Consider the following 10,891-nt stretch of genomic DNA (forward strand, 5'->3'; position numbering starts at 1 on the left):
CAATATATCTTGAAGAGTATGGCCTATCGGTACCTATAGGTCAGCCTCATTTTTTTAAGGGCTGCAAGGATTCCCACTGTACAGCCGTGCCATGATTTATTTGACCCTCTTAATGGACAGTTAGCTTGTTTCCTGTCTTTTTCTATGACGATGCTGCAAAGAATATCCTCGGACATTTCCTTTTGCACGTCTGAGTTTACCTGCCGGGTGAGTTCCTAGAAATCAGTCAGAAAGACAATGCTTTGACAGATATTGCCAAACCACCTCCTAAAAAGAGAGCTGTTACAACTTAGACTCCTACCAACAGGGCATGAGAGTGCCTAAGAAACTGGGGCATCTTGGAGAAATTAAAATTAATCTTGGAGAAAGTAAAGTGCATGTTTCAGTTTCCCAGGCCCTCTCAGGTATAATTGGTGGACACATAAACTGGTATGATGCATTTATGGAGCGATATGGCACCTTCTACCAAAATCAAATGTTCACCCAACCAGAGCCGGAGCTAGAAGCCAGGCCTCCAGACACTAAAAGTCCAGTGCTCTTTCCATGTCACCCCTTGGCTCTCTCCTAGATCACGGAAACCATGCTGGAGAACTACAATCGCAGTGAGTCTGTGTACCTTCTGCCCGGGCCAGGGCCCTGCAACAAGGCTAGTGAGCACAAGCTCATCACCAAGAGCATCCAAAAGCATCAGCAGATGGGCCCCGGAAGCACCTGTGTTTTTACCACTCGGGCTCTGTGGTCAATGAGCACTGCACACACACAAGCTCACCAGTTTTAGAAGTACAAAGAGCACTGAGCTAAGAGCCGGGAAATCCATCTACCCCGCCTCCCGTTTCCTCACCTGACAACCCAGGAGTTAAGTTAAAAACGTACATAGTCACTATATATCAGGCCCTTTATATGCTTTATTTCTTTTAGTTCTTCCATCTAATCCTGCAGGATAAGTACCATGATTCCCATATTACAGATGAGGACACTGAGGCTCAGGGAGGTGACATGACTTGCCTACAGTCATATAAGTGTCAGGGTCGGGAGCTGAACTCTGCCTAGTGCCAAAGCTCACGACCCCACTCTTCCCAGCTCTGAAGAACGGGATTCCATAAGTCACAGGCTCACTGCTTCCCAGGGGGCAGCCAGGGTTCCACGCCATTGTCACCAGAGGGCTTAAGCCCAGGGGCTCAGCACACCAAGGGTTAAAGCCGAGAGGCAGTGACTCTCTGAGGCTGCACAAAGGGAAAAGGCACTTCCTGCCCCTGCGGGCAGAGATGCTGTTTTATGCTCGGCAAATTAGGACATTTGTTTAATTAAGACGACACACAGATTTTGTTATTCTAAATATTTTTGGAACATGATGCTTGGGAGGAAGCTGTCAAGGCACGGATTTTTTTTTTCCTTTTTTCCCTTTGCCTTGGGTTTCTCTTTCTCCCCCTCCAAGAGAAGGGAAGGGCCAGGCTCAGAGGAAAACAACAGCCAAGCCCGCCTCTCCTTTTGAAATAAAGATGTCAAGCTGGTAAGGGCTGTCTTAAGTACTTTATGGAAGGATTAGCTGGAAGAGGAAGTGAAGAAAGCACAGCTAGCCTGGCTTCTAGCAATACCCTCCACCAGGCAACACAACAATGCAGCATTTTCTGAGTGTGCTTTTCTCCCTTTAAAAAGCCCTAACAGATCCTTGTTTTGTTTTTTTCTGGAGCAAAAACGGGCAAGAGGCAGGCTGTGATTAACATGCGTCCTTCATCCTGTAAGAGGGAAGTTGTCCCATCTCCAGCCCCTTAGGTTAAAAAGTTTAAAAATAAAAAATAAAAACCAGAGAGCCCTGCCCCTCTCCTTCCTCTCCCCTCATGTGCCCTTCAGACTAGGAGCCCCACAGAATGCGCCTCTTGGGCTGCCCTTCCCCAAACAGAGCCTGCCAACCCCAGCACCTGGATCTGCCCACGGGCACTGCCGGAACTTGCTGAATGTGAAGAGTAGAGCTTTTCAGTGTCACCCTGCAGCCATCTGGGGGCACAGCGGCTCTCAAATTACATGGAGCAATCTCTTGATGTTTTTAATTACCCCTCAATTATCCACTAAATGAGTCCTCACTTTCCCGACACCAAATGCTTGCCTCGGTTTGCCAAACCTGCAACGTCCTCCTTCCTGGGGGCGGCTTCCCTCCTCATCCCAGACAGTAGTGGCCCCCTCTCAGAATTCCTCGAGTCCTTTGTCTGCGGCCTGCTTGGGACGCTCATCACAGGCTGCTTTTGTATTTCAGTCACTGGGCCACTATTTCCCCCTGAGGACTGTCAACTGCCCGTGGGCAGAGGCCTCTGGGTTCCCCCGCGGATAAGCTGGCTCCCTTCTCCCAATCCCCATGACTCACAGCACCCTTCTGGGGTCTCTGTCATCTTCGCCTCACATTAGAGTCATCTGCAGATTTGTTTCAGCTCTCCCCTAGATGCCCCAGGGCAGGGGCCAGGTCTTGCTCAACCTCACCCCCCTACCACCTGGCAGAGTCCCTGGCACAGAGAAGCCAGTTAAATATTTGCTCAATTACACATCTGTGTACCCTCCCCCCACCCCTAGCAGCCTTGTACATAAACTGACTAATACTAATCAAGTGACTGTCTAAATAGGCCTTAAAGCAGCCTCCCTCCTTACCAAAAAGGGAATAAAGCACCGGGTGAGGTTACAGGCTCTGATAGTGAGAAATGGCCACAGTGTTGCAGGAAGGCGCTAAGGCTCTTCCCTTTCAACAGTTACTTTGCAATCCTGTTAAACCCAGGAAAGGGTGCACTGAACCGAGAAGCGACTGGGCCTCTCAACTGCCCAGCGGAGAGAACCGCCGGTCCCCAGGACCTGCGACTTCCCCGGAACCTTCTCCCCACACCGGCTGGGTGGGGCCGCAGACAGCAGCCCCGACGCTCGCCCTGCCCCCGCCTCAAGACAGCCGGCAACCTGGTCCAGGAGGGTACTCGGCCTGTTTGAGACACCGGGGTTCTCGGGAGGCATGGGAGGGGGGATGCAGTCCCGCCCTCGGCGTGGCCCCAGGATAGCATGGGGTGAGGACCCTGCACACGGACACATAGGGCGGGGTGGGGGTGGGAGGTAAGTGGAAAACCCCGGATCTGGCCCAAACGGGAACGATGCAAGAGCCCAGGCCGGATCCTAGAGGAGCAGGGCCCAGCTCTCCCCGCCCCCCGCCCTGCTGGGGCGGCCCGCAGGTGCGCTGGAATCAGGTGCGCGCCGGGCCCGCGGAGATTGGTGCGGGCCTTCCTCTCCTGGGGAGCAGAAGTCAAAAGTCAACGGACGAGGATCTGTGGGGGAGGAGGGGCGTCTTTCCTGCGTCGAGCCGCGGTCTCCGCCGGGTACCCCTTCCCATGCACCCACCCGCACTTCTCCCGGTTCCCCTCCTCCGCCCAGCCGATCGCAGCCGGCCGAATGAGGAAGTCTGGAGCGGAGGGCTGAAACAGCCGAGCGCAATGTCTGCAGCAGGACTGTCCGATTCTGACTCAGGAGGACGCCCTGACAGCTGCCAAACGGTCCCCGCCTACCCGTTACCTCCGTTTCGAAAACGCCGGGCAACTTCCAAAGGAGCCCCCGCCCCGAGCCTCCCGCCTTTCCCTCACCCGTGCGGCTGGGTCCAAGGGACAGAGGCTCCCCAGAAGGGGTTAAAAAGTTTGCCCAACTTGGGCACTGGGCGAGGCGAGGGCGGGGCGCGTGTCCCGGCAGCAGAGGGAGGTCGAGGCTCCCGGGTGCCCGGCTGGCGGAGTGCGCCAGCGGGAGGGGGCGGGGGGAACGGAGGGTTTCCGGGGAGCGCTCGGCCCCCGAAGCCTTCCTCTGCTCCCCGAGGCCTCGCTTCCATCGGCGCCTTCCCCGAGCGTCCGCGCAGAGGTCCGGGAGACCCTCCCGGAGCGAAGGATGCGGTGCCCCGGACCGGCCCCGCAGCGTTCGCGCCCGCCCGCGCCGGTCGCCGGCCGCGCGGAGGCCAAGAACCACACGTCGGCCCGCTCGCCCCAGACGCCGCGCGTCCCGTAGCCGTCCGTCTGCTTGGGGCGGGACCCGCCGGTGGGGCTCGCTCACCTGGACCTGGATCTGCCCCGGGGAACAAGCGCTGCTTCTCCCGAGAGGTCTTTCTCGAGCGCTCTGGCGACTACGGGATGGGGCGAGCGCGCGAGGCGGGAGCTGCAGCAGGTCAGCCTCGCTCAGCCTTCGGTACCCTGCTCAGGAACCGCGGTGATATGCGCGCCTCACCGCACCCTGCTCGGCTCCTCGCCTCCTTCCCGCCCCGCCCTCTCCGCGCGGGCCCATTCCGAGCCGGGCGCCGGCTGCGGGGCGGAGCCTGGCGGGACGAACCCGCCTCCCGAGTTGTCTCACCCACTCCAGCCCGCTTCTGGTCATGATGGACAGATATCTTGACCTGTGGAAAGGCAGCGGGCGGAGCCTATGGGGCCAGAGGGGTGGGAATTCATTCTCCCCATTCGCCCCCACCTCCACCCTCTCCACCTTCCCCCGCGCTTCCTAGGCGGGAGCCCCGCCCCCTAGGGCGGGCCCAACAAACAGCCAGGTTCCAGGAGGAGGATTGACACAGAGAGAGTCCAATCAGGAGGATCAGACTCGCAGAGGCCTCCCGGCCGGGATTTTGGCGCATTGCCTGACCCAGGGCGAGGCCAGGCGGGAGCAGACTGGGGAAGTCCGGGTTTCTGACACCCCGCCCCGCGAGCTGTTTTCCCTGACCCATGTCATTCTACCAGAACAGACATTAAGTACCATATATGGGAAAAGTGCTATTTTACAATTAAGACGGCCTGTGGGGGTGGACCTGGACTCAGCCCCGGATCCGTTTTGGGCGCCCTAAGTTCGATTTCTGACCCTCTCTTTAGAGTGGGCATGCTGCCGTCTTTCAGCCTCCAGACCTTTGCACGAACGGGTTCCCTGAGCCTGGAGTGCCCTTCCGAGCCTCTCTTTACCTCCACGTGGTTAACTCGCACACTTCCTTTCGGGTATTTGTTGCAAAATGTTTTCTTGGGGTTTTTTAGGTAGGCAAAGCGCATTTTTTTTTTCCTGGTTACTGCCCACAACAAGAGGATTAATTTTGTTTTTTTAAGATTTTTTTACATTTTTAATCCATCTGGAATCCATTTTAATTCTGGAGTGGGAAAGAAATCGAATATAATTTTTGTAATAGCCAGCTATCCAAACACCACCGTCACCTACCGAACTCATATATTCTTGGATCTGTTTCTGAGTTGTATCCAGTGACCTTTCTGTGTGTTCCTGTGCCAGTTCCACAATACTTTAAGGATGGTAGCTTTATAATACATTTTATATCTAAGAGGGTAAATTTCTCATTACTCTTTCCTTTTGGAATGTTCTTCCTATCATGACTATTCTCCCAAATGAGCTTCAAAAAAAGTATGATCTAAAGGCAAGAGAAAACTGGAAAAAAGATTTTGCAACTCTGTGACAAAGAATTATTATCAACAATATGTAAAGAGGTCTTCTGCTTCCATAAGAAAAACCCCCAATACTCCAAAATAAAAATAGCCAAAAAAGGAACAGGCTATTAAAAAAAGAAATATAAATGGCCCGTAATTATGAAAAAATTAGTCATCTGAAATGCAAACAAAACTACATGGGATGCCATTTTTCACCTATCAAATTAAAATAAATAAATAAATAAAATGTCCACTGTTAGCCAGGTTTAGAGATACAGGTGAGAAAGTAAATTGATCAATTTTCTCTGATAATTAATCATAAAATAATAATCGGAAAAGTGCACCAAGATGGGTTTAAAAGTTCTTTGCAACATTGTTTATAGTCATTAAATATTAGAAGTAAATGTACAATGTAAGAGGTTGAATAAATTTTGATACATCCACATGTTGAATAGTACCCAGAAAGTCATCAAAAATTGTATGTAGATTTGTAATTACTGACTTAAAATATACTAAGTGAGGAAGAGCAAATTATAGAATGCTATGATAGCAGGATTTCGTTTATTTTTTTGTAATGTTTGTGTGTGTGTTATGTGTATACATGTATGTATGTCTCAGAGAGAGAGAACGAGATTTAAAAGGCATTATATCAAAGTCTAAGTAGGGGTTATGTCTTGGCAGAAGGACTGTGACTGATTTTTTTCTTTTTCTTATCTGTATTTCTAACACATATATCACTTGCATAATTTTTTCAAAACTGGGAGAAAAAGACTCACCCCCACGTCATCTTTTTTTTTTTTTAATTAATTTATTTTTATTTATTTATTTTTGGCTACGTTGGGTCTTCGTTGCTGCGCACCCGCTTTCTCTAGTTGCGGCGAGCGGCAGCTACTCTGCGCTGCGGTGCGCGGGCTTCTCATGCAGTGGCTTCTCTTGTTGCGGAGCACAGGCTCTAGGTGCGTGGGCTCCAGTAGTTGTGGCTCACGGGCTCTAGAGCACAGGCTCAGTAGTTGTGGCACACGGGCTTAGTTACCCTGCGGCATGTGGGATCTTCCCCGACCAGGGCTCGAATCCGTGTCCCCTGCGTTGGCAGGTGGGTTCTTAACCACCAGGGAAGTCCACCCCTACATCATCTTGAATTTATCTTTCACAGTATTTACACACTAGATTTTAATTGTCCATGTACTTAACTCTTTTCTCTGCTAGCAGCTGCCTGAGGGCAGATAGGAAGTATGCCTTATTTGTGGACCCAGAACTGACACAAGGCTTGGCATGAAATGGTCCTTAGTGGATGCTTGAACAGGACTCAGAGAGCATCTGTTTCCTTATCTGCAAAATGGTTGTAGGGACTTCCCTGGTGGCGCAGTGGTTAAGAACCCGCCTGCCAATGAGGAGACACGGGTTCGAGCCCTGGTCTGGGAAGATCCCACATGCCGCGGAGCAACTACGCCCATGCACAACCACTGAGCTTGCGCTCTAGAGCCCGTGTGCCACTATTACTGAAGCCCACACGCCTACAGCCCGTGCTCCACAGCAAGAGAAGCCACCGCAATGAGAAGCCCGCGCACCGCAACGAAGAGTAGCCCCCGCTCGCGGCAACTAGAGAAAGCCCGCGTGCAGCAGTGAAGACCCAACACAGCCAACAATAAATAAAATAAAAATAAATAAATTTAAATAAATAAATAAAATGCATGTAATCACGGAGGCTTGCCCAGCCCGCAGGACTGTTGGGAGGAACACAGAAGCGGGCCTATAAGTGTTTTATAAACGGCTAAGCAATGTGTACTTACAACACAACATTATGGATAATGATCATTTCCATTTTCCTCACCCTCAGCCTCCTACACCACCCTTTCCAGTAAAATGAGGTCACTCAGAAGATGGCCTGTCAGCCAAGCTCTGAATTCTCTGCTCCCCATCTACTAGCCTGGATCCTTCCCTAAATGAGGAAGCCCTCCTACTTACTGTCCAGCTTAACTCTTCCTCTATCTCCCAGAACCTGCACTCTCGTTGGTGTCTACCCTTGTAATATTTTAGAAAAATATTTTATCTCTTTTGTCTGAGTATTAAAATAGTATTACGGTTGGTGTAGAAAAATACCAAAAAGAAGGCAAATCAAAATTACCCACAACCTTACCAGCACACTGTAGCAACTGTTAACAAATCTTATTTCCTTCAAATCTTTATACACACACATATTTAAAATAAAATTGAGAGATCCACATATATATGGTCATCTGATTTAGTACAAAGGTGCCACTGCAAAATAAGTGGGGAAAAGATGGTCTTTTTAATAAATGGTGCTAGATCAGTCGCCTATCTGCACATGGAAACATGAATCTTTACCCCTTGTCTTATACCTTTGAGATAAATAGTTTAGGATGAATCCAAGACCTAAATGTGAAAATTAAACAAGAAAACTTCTAGAAGAAAGTTCTTCATGACCTTGAAGTAGGGAAAAAAATTTTAAGACACAAAAAGTATAAACCACAGGAACCATAGGAAAAATTGTTTTTTGTGTTTTTTTTAATTAATTAATTTATTTATTTATTTATTTTTGGCTGTGTTGGGTCTTTGTTTCTGTGCGAGGGCTTTCTCTAGTTGCGACAAGCGGGGGCCGCTCTTCATCGCGGTGCGCGGGCCTCTCACTGTCGCAGCCTCTCTTATTGCAGGGCACAGGCTCCAGACGCGCAGGCTCAGTAGCTGTGGCTCACGGGCCTAGTTGCTCCGCGGCATGTGGGATCTTCCCAGACCAGGACTCGAACCCATGTTCCCTGCATTGGCAGGCAGATTCTTAACCACTGCGCCACCAGGGAAGCCCAGAAAAACTGTTAAATAGAACTTCATTAAAATTAAGAACTTTCATTCATCAAAAGATACATTTAAGAGAGTGAAAACTCAGACCACAGACTGGGAGAAAATATTTACAGTACATTATATATAACCAAGGGTGTGTATCCAGAATTTATCAAGAACATCTATGTTAAGAAAAAGACAGACAACCCAATTTTTTTTAATGGACAGACTTGAATGAGTACTACATAAAAAAGATAACTAGCCAGTAAGCAAATGAAAAGGTGCTAAACATCATTAGTTATCATAAAATGCAAGTTAAAACCACAATGAGTTAGCACTACCCCAACAAAAATGGCTGAAATTAATATACCAAGTGTTGGCAAAGATGAGCTCCTGAAACTCTCATAAATTGATGGTGGGAGTGTAAGTTTCTACAACCACTTTGGGAAAGTGTTTGGCTGTACCTACTAAAGTTGAATATACTTGTATAACCTATGATCAGCAATTCCACTCAACCATATACCCAACAGAAATGAGTGCCCAGGCCCAACAAAGGCAAGTACAAAAATGTTCACAGCAGGGACTTCCCTGGTGGCACAGTGGTTAAGAATCCGCCTGCCAGTGCAGGGGACACGGGTTCGAGCCCTGGTCGGGGAAGATCCCACATGCCGTGGAGCAACTAAGCCCGTGCACCACGAGTACTGAGCCTGTGCTCTAGAGCCCATGCTCTGCAACAAGAGAAGCCACTGCAATGAGAAGCCCGCGCACTGCTCACAGCAAATAGAGAAAGCTCGCGTGCAGCAACGAAGACCCAATGCAGCCAAAAATAAATAAATAAATAAATAAATAAATAAAATTTTAAAAAAGGAAATGTTCATAGCAGCTTAACACAGCCAAAAACTAGGAAAAGAAAAGCCTATCAACAGTACAATGGGGCTTCCCTGGTGGCACAGTGGTTAAGAATCCGCCTGCCAATGCAGGGGACACGGTTTCGAGCCCTGGTCGGGGAAGATCCCACGTGCTGCGGAGCAACTAAGCCTGTGTGCCACAACTACTGAGCTTGCGCTCTACAGCCCACGAGCCACAACTACTGAGCCCGAGTGCCACAACTACTGAAGCCTGCATGCCTAGAGCCTGTGCTCTGCAACAAGGGAAGCCACCAAATGAGAAGCCCGCACACTGCAACGAAGAGTAGCTCCCGCTCGCCGTAACTAGAGAAAAGCCCGCACGCAGCAACAAAGACCCAAGGCAGCCAAAAATAAAATAAATAAATAAATTTATAAAAAAACAACAACAGTACAATGGATAAATTGAGAATGTTCATACAATGGCCTACTATACAGAAATAAAAAAGAACAAATTAGTGTTATGTGTAAAAAACACAGTAACACTAATAATACAACACATCCATGAACTGATGAGTGGATAAACAAAACTGTGGCATATTTCTACAATGGCATATTACTCAGTAATAAAAAGGAATGAAGTACTAACACATGCTACAACATAGATAACCCTTAAAAACATTATGCTAAGTAAAAGGAGTCAGTCACAAAAGACCACATAGTGTATAATCTCATGTGTCTGAAATGTCTAAAACAGGCAAATCTTTTGAGATAGAAAATAGATTAGTGGTTGCCAGAGGCTGGGGCAAGGAAAGAATAGCAATTTACTGTTAATGGGTATGAGGGAGTTTTTTTTTTTTGAGACAATGAAAATGTTCTGAAATTAGATAGTGGGAGATGGTTGCACAGCTCTGTGACATGCTAAAAAAACAAACAAACAAAAAAAACTGAATTGTTTACTTTAAAAGGATGAACTTTATGGTATGTGACATATCTTAATTAAGCTGTTTTCTTTTTTTTTAACTGAATGAATCTCAGAGATATACCATTGAGCAAAAGAGTTTAGATTTAAAAAAAAAAAAAGTAGGTATTGTATGATTCCATTCTTGTGAAGTTCTAAAGCAGACAAAATCAACCTCTAGCGAGAGAAGCCAGGAGTTTCCCTTTGAAGAGAGTTAGTGAATGGGAGAGGACCCAAGGGAACCTTCTGGAATACTGGAATGTTCTATATCTTGGTCTGGTCGGTGGTTACACTGGGTATTCACATGTAAAATTCATTGATTTCTACACTTAAGACTTGTGTGCTGTACTGATTGTAAATTGTACTTCAATAAAAAAAGGAAAATAATAAAATCAACTTCGAGCAAAATGTAAACAATGGGCAAAGATTGGTAAAAGGTATATAGGAGTCCTTTGTACTATTCTTGCAATTTTCTTTAAGTTTGTAATTATATAAAATTAAAAATTACAAATAACACAAAGAAATAAAATTCAAATATATAGTATATATAGTTTTGTGTTCCTGCTAATTCTTTTTCTCTTCAGCATCGTGGCAGCTCATCTACCTATAAACATACCTGGAGATTTCTCTGTCTTAAAAATAAACCAGAAAAAGGACTGTTATCCAAAATATTCAAAGAATTCTTAAAACTCAACAATAAGAAAAGAAACAACATGATTAAAAAACAAGACAAAGACCTTAACAGAAAAAGATATACAGAGGGCAGATTAGCATATGACAAGATGCTCCACATCATATGTCATCAGAGAAATGCAAATTGAAACAACAATGAGCCACCGCTACACACCCATTAGAATGGCCAAAATCCAAAACAC

General features: G+C 47.5%; 1 protein-coding gene across 1 annotated transcript in view; it reads right to left on the reverse strand.

Annotated features, from left to right (window-relative positions):
* MYH9 (myosin heavy chain 9) overlaps positions 1-4,266 on the reverse strand; it is a 90,706-nt gene extending 86,440 nt beyond the window's left edge. The window contains exon 1 of the mRNA XM_082348979.1: positions 4,060-4,266. The gene's annotated coding sequence lies outside the window, so the exon portion shown is untranslated. The remainder of the gene's footprint in view (positions 1-4,059) is intronic.
* Between the last annotated feature and the right edge of the window lie 6,625 nt (positions 4,267-10,891).

The sequence above is a fragment of the Balaenoptera borealis genome, assembly GCF_965194805.1.
Source record: "Balaenoptera borealis genome assembly, chromosome: 13".
NCBI classification, from domain to species: Eukaryota; Metazoa; Chordata; class Mammalia; order Artiodactyla; family Balaenopteridae; genus Balaenoptera; species Balaenoptera borealis.